The sequence below is a fragment of the Ursus americanus genome, chromosome 13, assembly GCF_024610735.1.
Source record: "Ursus americanus isolate L20-20 chromosome 13, mUrsAme1.1.p, whole genome shotgun sequence".
Lineage (NCBI taxonomy): Eukaryota > Metazoa > Chordata > Mammalia > Carnivora > Ursidae > Ursus > Ursus americanus.
In genome coordinates, this window is record NC_142139.1 from 21,758,045 (window position 1) to 21,770,569 (window position 12,525).

At 36.3% G+C, this 12,525-nt stretch overlaps 1 protein-coding gene across 1 annotated transcript in view; it reads left to right on the plus strand.

Moving 5' to 3' along the window:
- Nucleotides 1-12,055, plus strand: part of C13H4orf33 (chromosome 13 C4orf33 homolog) — a 153,174-nt gene extending 141,119 nt beyond the window's left edge. The window contains exon 9 of the transcript XR_006779885.2: nucleotides 11,896-12,055. The gene's annotated coding sequence lies outside the window, so the exon portion shown is untranslated. The remainder of the gene's footprint in view (nucleotides 1-11,895) is intronic.
- Nucleotides 12,056-12,525: the final 470 nt, after the last annotated feature.

Below are 12,525 nucleotides of genomic sequence, written 5' to 3' on the forward strand. Positions count from 1 at the left end.
TGAGAGAGGGAACACAAGCAGGGGGAGTGGGAGAGGGAGAAGCAGGTTTCCTTCTGAGCAGGGAGCCTGATGCGGAGTCTGATCCCAGGATCCTGGGATCATGACCTGAGCTGAAGGCAGATGCTTAACTGACTGAACCACCCAGGCGCCCCTAGATATTGGATTTTGAAAGGCTGTGATTGAATGAGACCTTTTGGGGTCTTGAGAGGGTGTGAGTAAATCTTGCATGTACAAGGAATATAAAAAATTATGCCAGAAGGTGGACTATAGAACAAATCCTTTGTAGTTTCTTCTTCCAGAGGTGGAATACATTTCCCCATCCCTTTTTGGCCTGGCCTTGTGTCTTTCTTTGACTGACATATGTGGTGGAGGTAATACTAAGTGAATTTCAAAGCCTAGGACTCAAGAGGCCTTACAGTTTTTGTCTTCACCCTTGGAACGCTGCCTGGACTCTGACACATCAGAAAGCTGTCTAACTTATTAAAACATGAGGGGCCATGTGGAAGAGAACCAGAGCATCCCAGTTGATAGCCAGTACCTACTACCAGATGCCTGAACAGGACTATCTTGGATCTTTCACGCTTGTTGATCTACAGCTAAATATAGCAAATGAAGGAGCCCAGTCGAAACCAGCAGAAAATCTGCCTAGATAGCCCATGGATTCCTAAGGAATAATAAAATCATTGCTGTTTTAAGTTCTAAAGCAATACTTAAACAGTTGGGTCACATTGAGTTTATCCATTCTTTTGTTTATTTGTCCATCCATCCATCCCATATTTCTTGAATGTCTATACTCTACAAGTTACTGGGGACACAAAAGATTCAGATAGTTGTATTACTTCTTTTCTTCTCTGCTTATGTTGCACTTTTTTATGTTGCACAATTAGAACTCTCTAGGTAGTAAGTGAGGTGAGAAGGAATATATCAGAAAATTTCTGTTGTAAAGGTCTGAGACTAGACCTTGATGGTGAGAAGATGGAAAAGTTAGCATTTCCAAGATGCAGTTTTCTGTTCCCCAGAGACTTAAGTTCCTTTTTGGGGAAGACTGATTCTTTGTTCTGAAGGGAAAAGTAGGGGGGAAGAGTGCTTAATTATATGGTAGGATCATCTTTTGAACTACACCTAAGGAACAACCACTTTTGATCAAGAACAACCACTTTTCTTAAATTTGACAGAACTCACTTACGATTAGCTTTCTAGAGAATAACTTCTGTTTAAAAAAATCCACAAAAAATCCCACCCCAAAACCCCAAGCCCACCAAAATCTAAAAAACAAACCAACAAAAAACCCCCAAAACACTATAATAGGTCTTTTAGTTGTAGGAAGTAAATAATTATCCATCAATTGTTTTGGAAAGAGACTTTGAAATAATTTAAATGAGGGTATTCTAAACTAAAAAGATAAATGTTCTGTTTAAAGTTACATAAGTTGGGTATATATTTTATATGTATTAGGTTTTTGAAGATTCTTTGAGTTTTAAGGGGTAGAAGGTTGAAGATAGAAGTGTTTCTTTCTTTAAGTATAAATTTAGAAAGCACCCTAAATAGATATTGCTGGTTGGTCCTGGAATGCATGCTCTTTAAGCAACTGCTGATAGATTAAGTAGAAATTCTGAAGACTGCAGGAAGAGTGCACAAGCCTGTCTCCCCTGTGACTGGAGGGAGTCCTGTTAAAAGGGAATGGATTGGGCAGGCTCCATGTGACCAAATGAGAGCAGATTGCTAGAGTCTCCTCATAGAAGTTATTGGGCACAATTGAACAACGAGAATTGGAGGAAAACACTGTGTTTTTAAGGAATTGCCCAGTTGATAATCATGGACCAAATCCTTCCCTTGTGTAGAGTTATTGATATTTTCCCCTACAGAAAGTGGATATTTACTCTCCAAAAAGTCTGGGAAAGCAAATAGGAATTTAGAAGGTTGGTATAAGGCTGAAGTAGATGGGAATTCTCTTCCTGTTGACTGGACCGACCCTCTGGGTAGTGTAGACAAACTTAAAGATACTCCCATTATGGGAAGTATTTCCAAAGCAACTCAGGAGAAGCCGTGGAATTTACCCTTGTGCTATCCCCTAACTTCTAATAAATATTTCAAAAAGGTGCGCTTTTAGTTGAACGATGGGAATTAAGAATGGGTTCTGTGCTCATGATCTTTGTCGTTTCCTATCTCTAAGAACCCAGGTAAACCACTTTTCTTCCATGAACCTCAGTTTTCTTGTTTTTCAAAATAAAGATAATGTATGACTTAGGGATATTGCATGGATCAAATGGAATAATTTGTTCCAAAAATGGTCTGAAACTCCAAAGAACCATGAAAATAAAAGGAATTATAATAAACCTCTTATTAGATACAGTTTTTACAAATCTTCCTGATTCTGACCCAGACTTTTCTGAAATCACATCTTATGCAGTATAAGATTATATTGAAAATAAATTCCATGAGTCAGTAGTCAGAATCAGATGTTCTATAACAACACTAGTCTAATACAACTTCAAACTTTAAATAGCTCAGAAAACTGAGAATAGAGAATTGTAAAACAGTGGTAGAACTCTGTACTTCTCTACAATCAAAGTTCTTTTGGGGAAAAATGAGAGAATTCTTAAATAAAGTACTGCAGGCAAATAAATACTTTCTGGTCAGGTTTTTGTTGTTTTTGTTTTCTTCTTCTAAGAATCTATTATTAGCAGCAGAAGAACACAAAGATATCCTTTTTTTTTTTTCTTAAAATAAGTGGCCAAACTCTCAGATTAATTGGATGACACTCAATTGACACATGTGCTGTCACTCTTACAAGGAACATGGAAAGTCTGAGTTCTGTTAGCTTTTGATTAGTAATGACTCACATTGGGGATACATCATTAGAGAACCTAATTTACTGAGAGAACCAATTAAGTAAATATGTCTTTCCTCCTTGTTTTAGCCTGTTTAGGCTGCTTTAACAAAAACCACAGAGTAGGGTGTTTATAAACAACAGAAATTTATTTCTCACAGTTCTAGAGGCTGGAAGTCTTAAGATCAGAGTGCCAGCATGGTGGGACTCTGGTGAAAGCCCTTTTCTGGGTTATAGACTGCTGTCTTCTTACTGTGTTCTCACATGCTGAAAGGGACAAGCTAGCTCTTTGGGGTCTCTTTCACAAAGGCACTAATCCCAATCATGAGAACTCCGCCCTCCTGACATAATCATCTCAAAAGGCCCCTCCTCTTAATACAATTATCTTGGGGGTTAAGATTCAAACCTATGAATTTTTAGGGGGGGATATGAACAATCAGACCATAGTACCCCTATTGTAGAATTTTCACAATAGTATTTGTGTTTGCATAATTCGAAGAAAATTGAAAATAATCTCCCCAAAATAGCAAAAATACACCTTTATGAATAATGAAAGTTGGTATATCTGTTTAGTTATTCTTTCCTTGTCCAAAGAACTGTTTTAATTTGCACTTTCAGTATTTATGAAAATATAGGAAATACAATAAGGAGTTATATTCTTTTAAAAAAAATACACCAGAATACTTGAAAAAGAGAAAAATCGAAAGAAAAAATTTTAAAAGAGACAGATAAAATATCAATTAAAGTAGAATAGGAAGATGTTATCAGGAACATATAAAGATGTTAGTTATTGCACATTTGTTTCTGAGATCCCCTAGGAATTGACCCCCTCCCCGCCAAAGTGAGGGAATGGAGGAATTTAATGTAAACAGAGTAAACAGAGAGCCTGGAGAAGCTAGAGGAATAGCTAGATAATGCATTCCCTAGAAACTCTCTGAGACATCTTGGGTCTTTCGAGTCAACTTTGGCACCTATATTTGTGACTTCTCTTAGGAGAAGTTGAAGAGTTAAACTTCTGGGCTTCTTATTAATGTAATAGCTACCCAAAGTGCAGGAAGCAAATTTATAATAAGGTGTGAGAGTTTAGATTTGCATTCTTCTGTTGAGGTACGTCTTATTTCCTCATAGAACGGGGTCTGTAGAGTGAGGTAGAGTGTAAAAAGAAAAAGTTCTGAATCTTGTTAAACACATATAAAATTTTGTTTTATGTCATAGAGCATTGAATAAATGATAACAGTATTTTTAATCACAGGACCTGTGTTACCAGTTTGTTTTACTAACCATAAAAATACTTCAATAAATTTTTAAAGTCAATTATTGAGTAGAACTGCAATGAAATGATATAATTGTTGTTAACTATATCCCTAACAGCTTAATGATTTTACTTGTTTGGGATTGTTTTGAATTTTCCTTTTAAACAATTATACAATTTTAGTTTTAAACTTAAGCACCCATAAATATATGTTAAATAAATAAATAAATAAAAGTAAGAGTAAAATGGCAGGATCAGCTGCTACTTTTAAAATATATTTCTAAGTTTGATAATTAATATGTTTATTGTAAATGTTCAAATAATAGAGACATATATGAAGAAACAATTATAAGTTTCTCCTTCTTCCTTTAATCCTATCTCCCCAATAAAACCCATATTAACATTTGGTGGGTATCCTGGTATTCTTCCATATTTTTTCTAATTGTGCATGTATATGTAAATATATATATGCATACATACACACATTTATAGAGGTTTTTCTGTATAACATAATATGATCATATTATACATATTGCCCTACAACTTGCATTTTCTTTTCACTTACTATGTCTTAGATTTTCAGGGCAGTATAAAAACTCAACTCCTCTTTAATAACTGTAGGATATCTGTCATGTGGATGTACCTTAGTGTACTTATTGTAACTTTATTGATAGCCATTCAGGTTGTTTCCAGCTACTTTGATGTTACAAACAATGCTGCAGTAAACATTTTCCTACACACATTCTTTCATGTTTGTGATTTTGTTTCAATAGGATGAATTTCTAGAAGTAGAATCGCTGAGTCAAAGACTATGCACATTTAATATTTTAACAGAGACTGCCAGATACTTTCCCAAAAAGAAGCAATTCAAACTCCCATCATCAGTGTATGAGACTGCCTGGGCTTCACATCCTCATTAGCCCTGGAAATACCAGTCTTAAATGTTTGCTACAATAATGGATGAAAATGGTATCTGGTTATTTTACTTTGCATTTTTCTTATTACTGTGAAGTTAAGTGAGCATTCGTGTTGTGGTGACTTGCAATTCTTCTTTTTTAAATTGCCTTTATATTTTCTTTGCTCACTTTTCTATGGCAGGATTTGTTGTTTTGCCTATTAATCAGTAGAAGCATTTTGTATTTTAGGAATACAACTATTTGTCAGTCATGAGTTTTGTACATATTTTATTTTAGAATGTGGTTTGTTTCTTGATTTTGTTTATTGTGTTTTATGCCAAGCAGAATTCTTTTTGCTGTACTATTAACCCCCCCCCCCCACATTTAATTATCTTCTCTATGGCTTCTGGGTTTCCTTTATTGCTTAAGAATTTTCCCATCTTGTGGTTTTATAGATAATCTCCTATTTACAAAAAAATATTTTTGTTTGTTTGTTTTTTTTTTCTTTAGAAAGAGAGAGTATGCACTAGTCAGGGTGGTGGGGAGGTGGGAGGGAGAGGGAGACTCTTAAGCAGGCTCCACACCCAGAGGACAGCCTGGACACAGGGTTTGATCTCAAGATCCTGAGATCATGACCTTAGCCCAAATCAAGGGTCGGTTACTTAACTGACTGAGCCACCCAGGCACCTCTTAAAAATATTTTTGTAGTTTTATTTTTAGGTTTAGACTATTAACCCACCTAAAGTTTATTTTTATATGAAATGAAGGTCTGCCTTTATTTTCTTCTATTTCTTATATTTTTTCCATATACATTCCACATATTTATACAAATATTCTCTTTTCCCATAAATTGAAATATTTTTCTTATGTATTTTAAATTCTTATATATACTTGTATCTGTTTTTGGATTTTCTCATCTGTTTAAATTATCTATTTGGCTATTCCTATGCCACTATTATACTGATTTGATTAGCCTAGTTTAATAATTTAAATGTCTCATAGGCACAATTTCACTATCCCTCCCCCCAAATATATTGGCAACAATCACATATTGATTCTTCCATGTCAACTTCAAAATATTTTTCCTGTTCTTTAAGAAACCCAGTGGTAATGATATTGAATTTATGTAATTATTGGGGAAAGTGCCATTATTATGGCATAGTTTTGCCTCTCCCTTCCTCTCCTTAGCCTTGGGAGGATAATTTGTTCCTGAAAAATCCCTCAGGGATGAGTCCTTCTAAATCTTAAATTCCATAGAAATTTTTGGTTCTTCAACATTTAACTGACAGAGAATTTCTCAAATTTATGTAATTGAACTAAAGCAAAACAGTGATAAAGACAAAGGAATAAAACAATGTGAGTAATGCACAAGATCGTCACTACTGTAACTAGCAAGCTGTGAGTACTTGGAGGGAAGAATGGAAGGAATATAAGCCAACCATATCACTGTGAAGGTCACAGCATGCTGGTGCTCATCTCCAGGTGTTTGACTCTAAGTGCGTCCGAATAATTGCAGAGATACCTCATTAACTGAAATAGAGTGTAAGATGAAACAACTCATTAAGTCACATTCTTGTAACTTGAATAGGCTTTCCAAGAACCTGGTAGACCTCTGTAAACCTTTTCAGCTTTTGTTGTATATCCTTACCTAACATCTAGTACATTTCTTCTACACTGTAGGTTAGTAAAAAAGTGTTAGCTAACATTGTGACTTGATTCATTCAGGAGAAAAAGTTAAATGAACGAATTTCTGGAAAACTGGCAGCAATTCTTTTGCTTCCACAATTTCTCTTGCACCAGCCATACTGTAGGAGACAATGTTCCTGAATCCACATTTATTTTTGGCACTGTCAACTGTCTTCTAAACTTCCTATTAAGATCTATTGTAATCCCTATTTTTGAAAGGATAATCTACTTTATATAACAGGTTTAGTTCGGTACATGTTCATGATTGCGTCTGAGTTCTATTTGGCATGCTATCTTCACCAGGATTTATTTATTTATTATTTATTTATTTCCTTCCTTCCTTCCTTCCTTCCTTCCTTCCTTCCTTCCTTCCTTCCTTCTTTCTTTCTTAGATTTATTTATTTATTTTGAGAGGGAAGGGGAGGGGCAGAAGGAGAGAGAGAATCTTGAGCAGACTCCTGCCGAGCATGGAGCCTGGGGCTCCATCTCATGACCCCCCAGATCATGGCCCCAGCCAAAATCAAGAGTTGGATGCTCAACCAACTGAGCTAAACAGGTGCCCCCCCCCCCGCCCTTTTAAAAGATTTGTTTAAGGATTTTCTGGTTTCTTTCTTTTTTTTTTTTTTAAAGATTTTATTTATTTATTCGACAGAGATAGAGACAGCCAGCGAGAGAGGGAACACAAGCAGGGGGAGTGGAAGAGGAAGAAGCAGGCTCATAGCAGAGGAGCCTGATGTGGGGCTCGATCCCGTAACGCCGGGATCACGCCCTGAGCTGAAGGCAGACGCTTAACCGCTGTGCCACCCAGGCGCCCCCTGGATTTTCTGGTTTCTAAGCATATTTTTTGCACAGAAAAAAACTTCAGGACTTGGGCATCTCCCATATGAAATGTCCATTTACAGTATTGAGCAAATTTGAAAGGTTATGGGGTACGAAGAAGTTGTTCATTATAGTTTTAATGACCTTGAGGATATCACTGAAATAGGCTGACTGGAGGTTGGAAGGAAATATAGAGAGAAAAGTCCTCTTGTCAAGAAACTAACAGTGGGGAAATGTACAAATAGACAGGCAATTTTAATTCAATGTGATACAAGTAACTGAGAAGTAGCATTGACTGCCACAGGCACATAAGTTCATCCAGCTGATTATTTTGCGAATCAAGATTATTTTGAGGATCAAGAGAATTAGAGGTTTTGTGATCAGAGATGAGCGAGTTTCCAGTAATTCAAAAGGAACTGATTTCTAGATGGTTTAGAGAAAATATATTCTAAATATATTCTAAAGGACTGTAGGTAAAATACATTCAAAAGGAACCTCCAAAGATTACTTGGTGGAGAAAGCTTGCTCCTATCTCTTTTTTTGCTTTCTTTGTGCAGATTTCCCTTATGTGGCTCCAGCTGGACTTCCTAATCTGCTTAGCAGAAATCTGGAGAGGAGAGGGGCAGTAAGGAGTATAGGCAGGAAGGAATTGGTTATAATCTGTTAGCCTCACTATTGATCTGGCCAGAGATGCCATCCATGGTGCTACCTACTAGAGTCCAGTCATTACCTGAATCACAAGTAACCCTGTGAATACATGGTGCCCTGTTCTTATAAAGCATTTTGTTTTCTCTACTAGGCTAAGCCTTCCTATGCCTGGGCTAACTACCTTGGATTAATGTCAAGTTTCTGGTGCTCCACCTAGCCCACGTGGAGAAATCATGTTTTTCCTACAGTTTTAACTTTTCGTCTCTACAATACCGGCAGTTTAAATATGCATATTAGTTTAGTTTGGTATATAACTGCATTTGTGGCACAGTTTTGAGAGTCTGAGAATTTTGGAGAGAAGTCACTTTCAACTCAGTGAAGATAACATCTAACTTTGTACAGCTCTTTTACATTTATAGACATTTTATATATACATTATCTTCTTTAATCCTAACAAGTCCATGAAATTATTGAATAAAGAAAAAATATAAACTGATATTATAGTATACAGAAGGCAAAATAGCCAGAAAGGAAAATTGAAAAAAGTATTTTCTGGGTTGAATATCACTTTTGCATCATTAGTTTTTGAGGAGGTTATAGGGTATGTGGGGATATTTTGGTATCTTGTGGATATACGTTACAAATCCTGAAAATCAGCACATGAATTCATTGGGCACACAGTTTGGGGGTGTGCCGGTGTATATTTTATAGACACATTACTCACAGTTTAGCAGTGCACATGTGTTACTAAAAAGGTTCTGTTATACAACTGATATACTAAAGAGTTTCCTTTTCTTATGCCTACTTAAATCAGAATTAAGATACCCGTTGTCTTGCTATAATAAATGGGACAGCTGGCGTATTAGAATTATGGTGCTCTGCTTCTTCTTGTGTCTTATGCTTAAAGGGATGGAAGCTAATTATCAGACTAGGACAAGGACTGGAATCTTCCCTCATTTATTCTACATGGATCCACTTATGGAAGCCAGTACAGTTGGTAGAGCTGCAGGAAGAGCTATATTCTGGGCAGATGACAGCCAAGAGTCTGATTACATTTAGACTAAGTTATAATGAAAGGGGCCATCTTAATCCATACCTTGTCCAAACTAAAGACAAGGGGCAAAAAAAAAAAAAAAAAAAAAGCAGTGTGAACCTTAGGAATGTTCATTTTCCTAGTCCATTTGTGGGGTGATGTGGACCATTTTGTTTATAAAGTAAATTTGACTTTGGTGTTTATGGAAAAACAAGCATGTATAGTTTTAGAATTTATGAGCTATCAGTCTTTTATTCTTCAAAAAATTCTGAAGCTGTCTGGTAAAGTCTAATTGGTTTCCCTTTCAGGTATTCTTTGATTCTTTGGCACAGTGGAGTCACTGCTTCCTTTAATACATTCCTATTGTATATTGTTTGTGCATCTCTTACCTAATTCTGCCTGGTTTATTTCCTGAGTCAAGGCCTCTGTTCTACAGAGGAATCTTTAATTGGCTGACTCATTCTTTCTGTTGATTTTTTCTTATGATAGCTTATTTTTTAAAAGAGATTTTATTTATTTGAGAGAGTGAGCGAGAGAGAGAGAGAGAGAGAGTGCACGAGTGGGGGGAGGGGCATAGGAAGAGGGAGAAGCAGACTTCCCACTGAGCAGGGAGCCCAATGTGGGGCTCAATCCCAGGACCCTGGGATCATGACCTGAGCTGAAGGCAGACGTTTAATCAACTGAGCCACCCAGGTGCCCCTGATAGTTTATTTTTTTATCCCTTATTCTTTTCAAGTAAATTGAGTCAATTATTAGATATTTTTCAATATTTTAAAAAAGGATCAGAAAAACTATTAGCATTAACTTGTACCACTCCATTTATTTTCATATTGACAGTGGCTTAATTTCCGTAGAGAAGCCTGCTTATGAGCTATCTTTTTTTTCTTTGAAGTTTTAGCAGGTTGCTTCAAAATGATGCCAGTTGTCTCAAGGATTAGAAAACTTTATTTTAGAAGATTTATAAGCTATCATCAACGAATAACCTTTAGTGACTTATTTATTATGTTCAGTTCAGTTCAAACATTTAAAGATTATCGTGTTGCACATTTTGTTAGGAACTAAGGTTTTAGGTAAAGAAGACACAGTCCTTGGTGTAAGAGATACTATAATCCAACAGGTGGAAAAAATGATATAAATTCTGATCTTGAGCATGGATTGCCTAGACTTTACATGTTAAGAATTCCTTAACTAGGGGTACCTGGGTGGCTCAGTCTCCTAAGCATCTGCCTTTGGCTCAGGTCATGATCCCAGGGTTCTGGGATCGAGCTCTGCATCAGGCTCCCCTTGTCAGTGAGGAGCCTGCTTCTCCCTCTCCCTCTGCCTACTGCTCCCCCTACTTGTGCTCTCTCTCTCTGTCAAATAAATAAATAAAAATCTAAAAAAAAAAAAAAAGAATTCCTTAACTAAAGACAAATACCATATGATTTCACTTTTTGTGGAATTTAAGAAATGAAACAAATGAACAAAGAAAAAGACAAACCAAAAACAGACTCTTAACTATAGAGAACAAACTGACAATTACCAGAAGGGAGGTGGGTGGGGGGATGGGTGAAACAGGTGAAGGGGATTAAGAATACACTTATCTTAATGAGCACTGAGTAATGTATAGAATTGTTGAATCACTATATTGTACACTTGAAACTAATGTAACACTGTATGTTAACTATACTGGAATTTAAAAAAATAAAATAATTCTTTGACTATATATAAAAGGTCAATTCTGTTCTATTGGGCATCTAGGATATGTCTTTTATCAGAGTATCTAAGGATTGGTGTATGATCTTTTGTTAAAAGATGAAATGCCTGGTCATAAATGCATTATTTTATCTTAAGTGTAGATATGTTTTGTTCATATATCAGATGTTATAGACTAAAGAGTTGTGCAATATTATATTATATATTTTTGATCAAACATAAATAATCAGGGTCAGAGCAGGCACTCTTTCTTCCCCAAGTTATTCAGTCATGTCCCTAGTGTTCACTACACTGCTATTGTGAACAGTCTGCACCTTGTTATAGATGACATTGAATCTCAGTGCACTTGTAGCGTGTTCACGGCTGAGAAGTACCTTGAGCTTTCCCTGAGGGCTATAAGAACTGTTTATCTTTTCTTTATGTGCCAGCCAAGGGGGCCTGTTTGGGCAGTAACCACCCTACAGGCAGAAGTTTAACAAATTAAAAAGCCTTAGAAACACCCCTTTCCCCAATTTAGGATGTTTTCTAGGGAAAACACAAATCCCTGCCCTGCCTTCAGCTTTTTTATTGCCTTCTTTTATGGTCACTAGCAAATGGAATCTCAGTGCGTGCTGTCTCCTTTAGAGAACTTGTTCATTAAAAAATGGATTTGAATTTATAGTAATTCAATATATTCAGTGCAGACGAATTTGCCATTAATTCTTTGGATTGTTACAGCAATAAAGGTATTCATGACAAACTATTTTTCTATTATCTTTAACGGTGTGGAAATTAGACGTGCTATTTTAATGGGATTTCTTCTGAATTTGGGGTTTTGCTAATGAAACTCTCACTTTAAAGTGTGATTTTATTTCCAAATAAATAACCAATAGATATTGTATCAGTGATCTAATAACCATTGATAGCTGCAAATATTTTGAATTTTTGAAAGTTTTTCTATTAAAGATGCTTTCACATACAGTCGCTTTGGAAAATCCCAAGACATTTTTCTAGGACTATAACAACTATCCCGTTTGGGCTGTTCTTGTCATCACAGTTTCCTGGAGATGGCAGCAAAGTACACAGAAGCAAGGGAGCCAACCATAACACATAAACAAGTGGTGAGATTAATGGAGCTGCGCAGTTCGGATGACTGCCGAGATGCATCGGCCTCTTCTGCTCTCAGATGACAGGGCAGGTAAATAGAGAGCTGATGTATGTGTTAATTTGATTTTTAATTATGTTGGATAGCTTCCAAAAAATCCTGTACAAACAGCTAGTTTTATTTTTTTCTTCACCTGCGGTCAGGTCCCTAGCTCTCTTGTCTCTCTGCCTGTTTGTTGCCCCTTTTCCTTTATGGTAAAAGTATTCAGAGATCTCCACAGCAAACATTTTTTGAAGCCTTTATTTTTATGTACCAATCTACAACATTTGTTATCCTTACTCCATTTTCCTATAGCTATTTCTAATCATGTAGCACATTGCATTTCAATCCCTCTGGGAAGTGAGATTTTTAGAATCTATAATGGAATGATTAACTGGCAAGGCGATGCACAGGCTAATAACAGATTGCAAAGGACATCATATTAGACATTGTAAAAACCCTCTTTATTCCAAAGTATACATCCAATAATGTCCCAGCAGACATGAGTAATGAGCATTGTACCCAGAATAACAGGGACCCTAT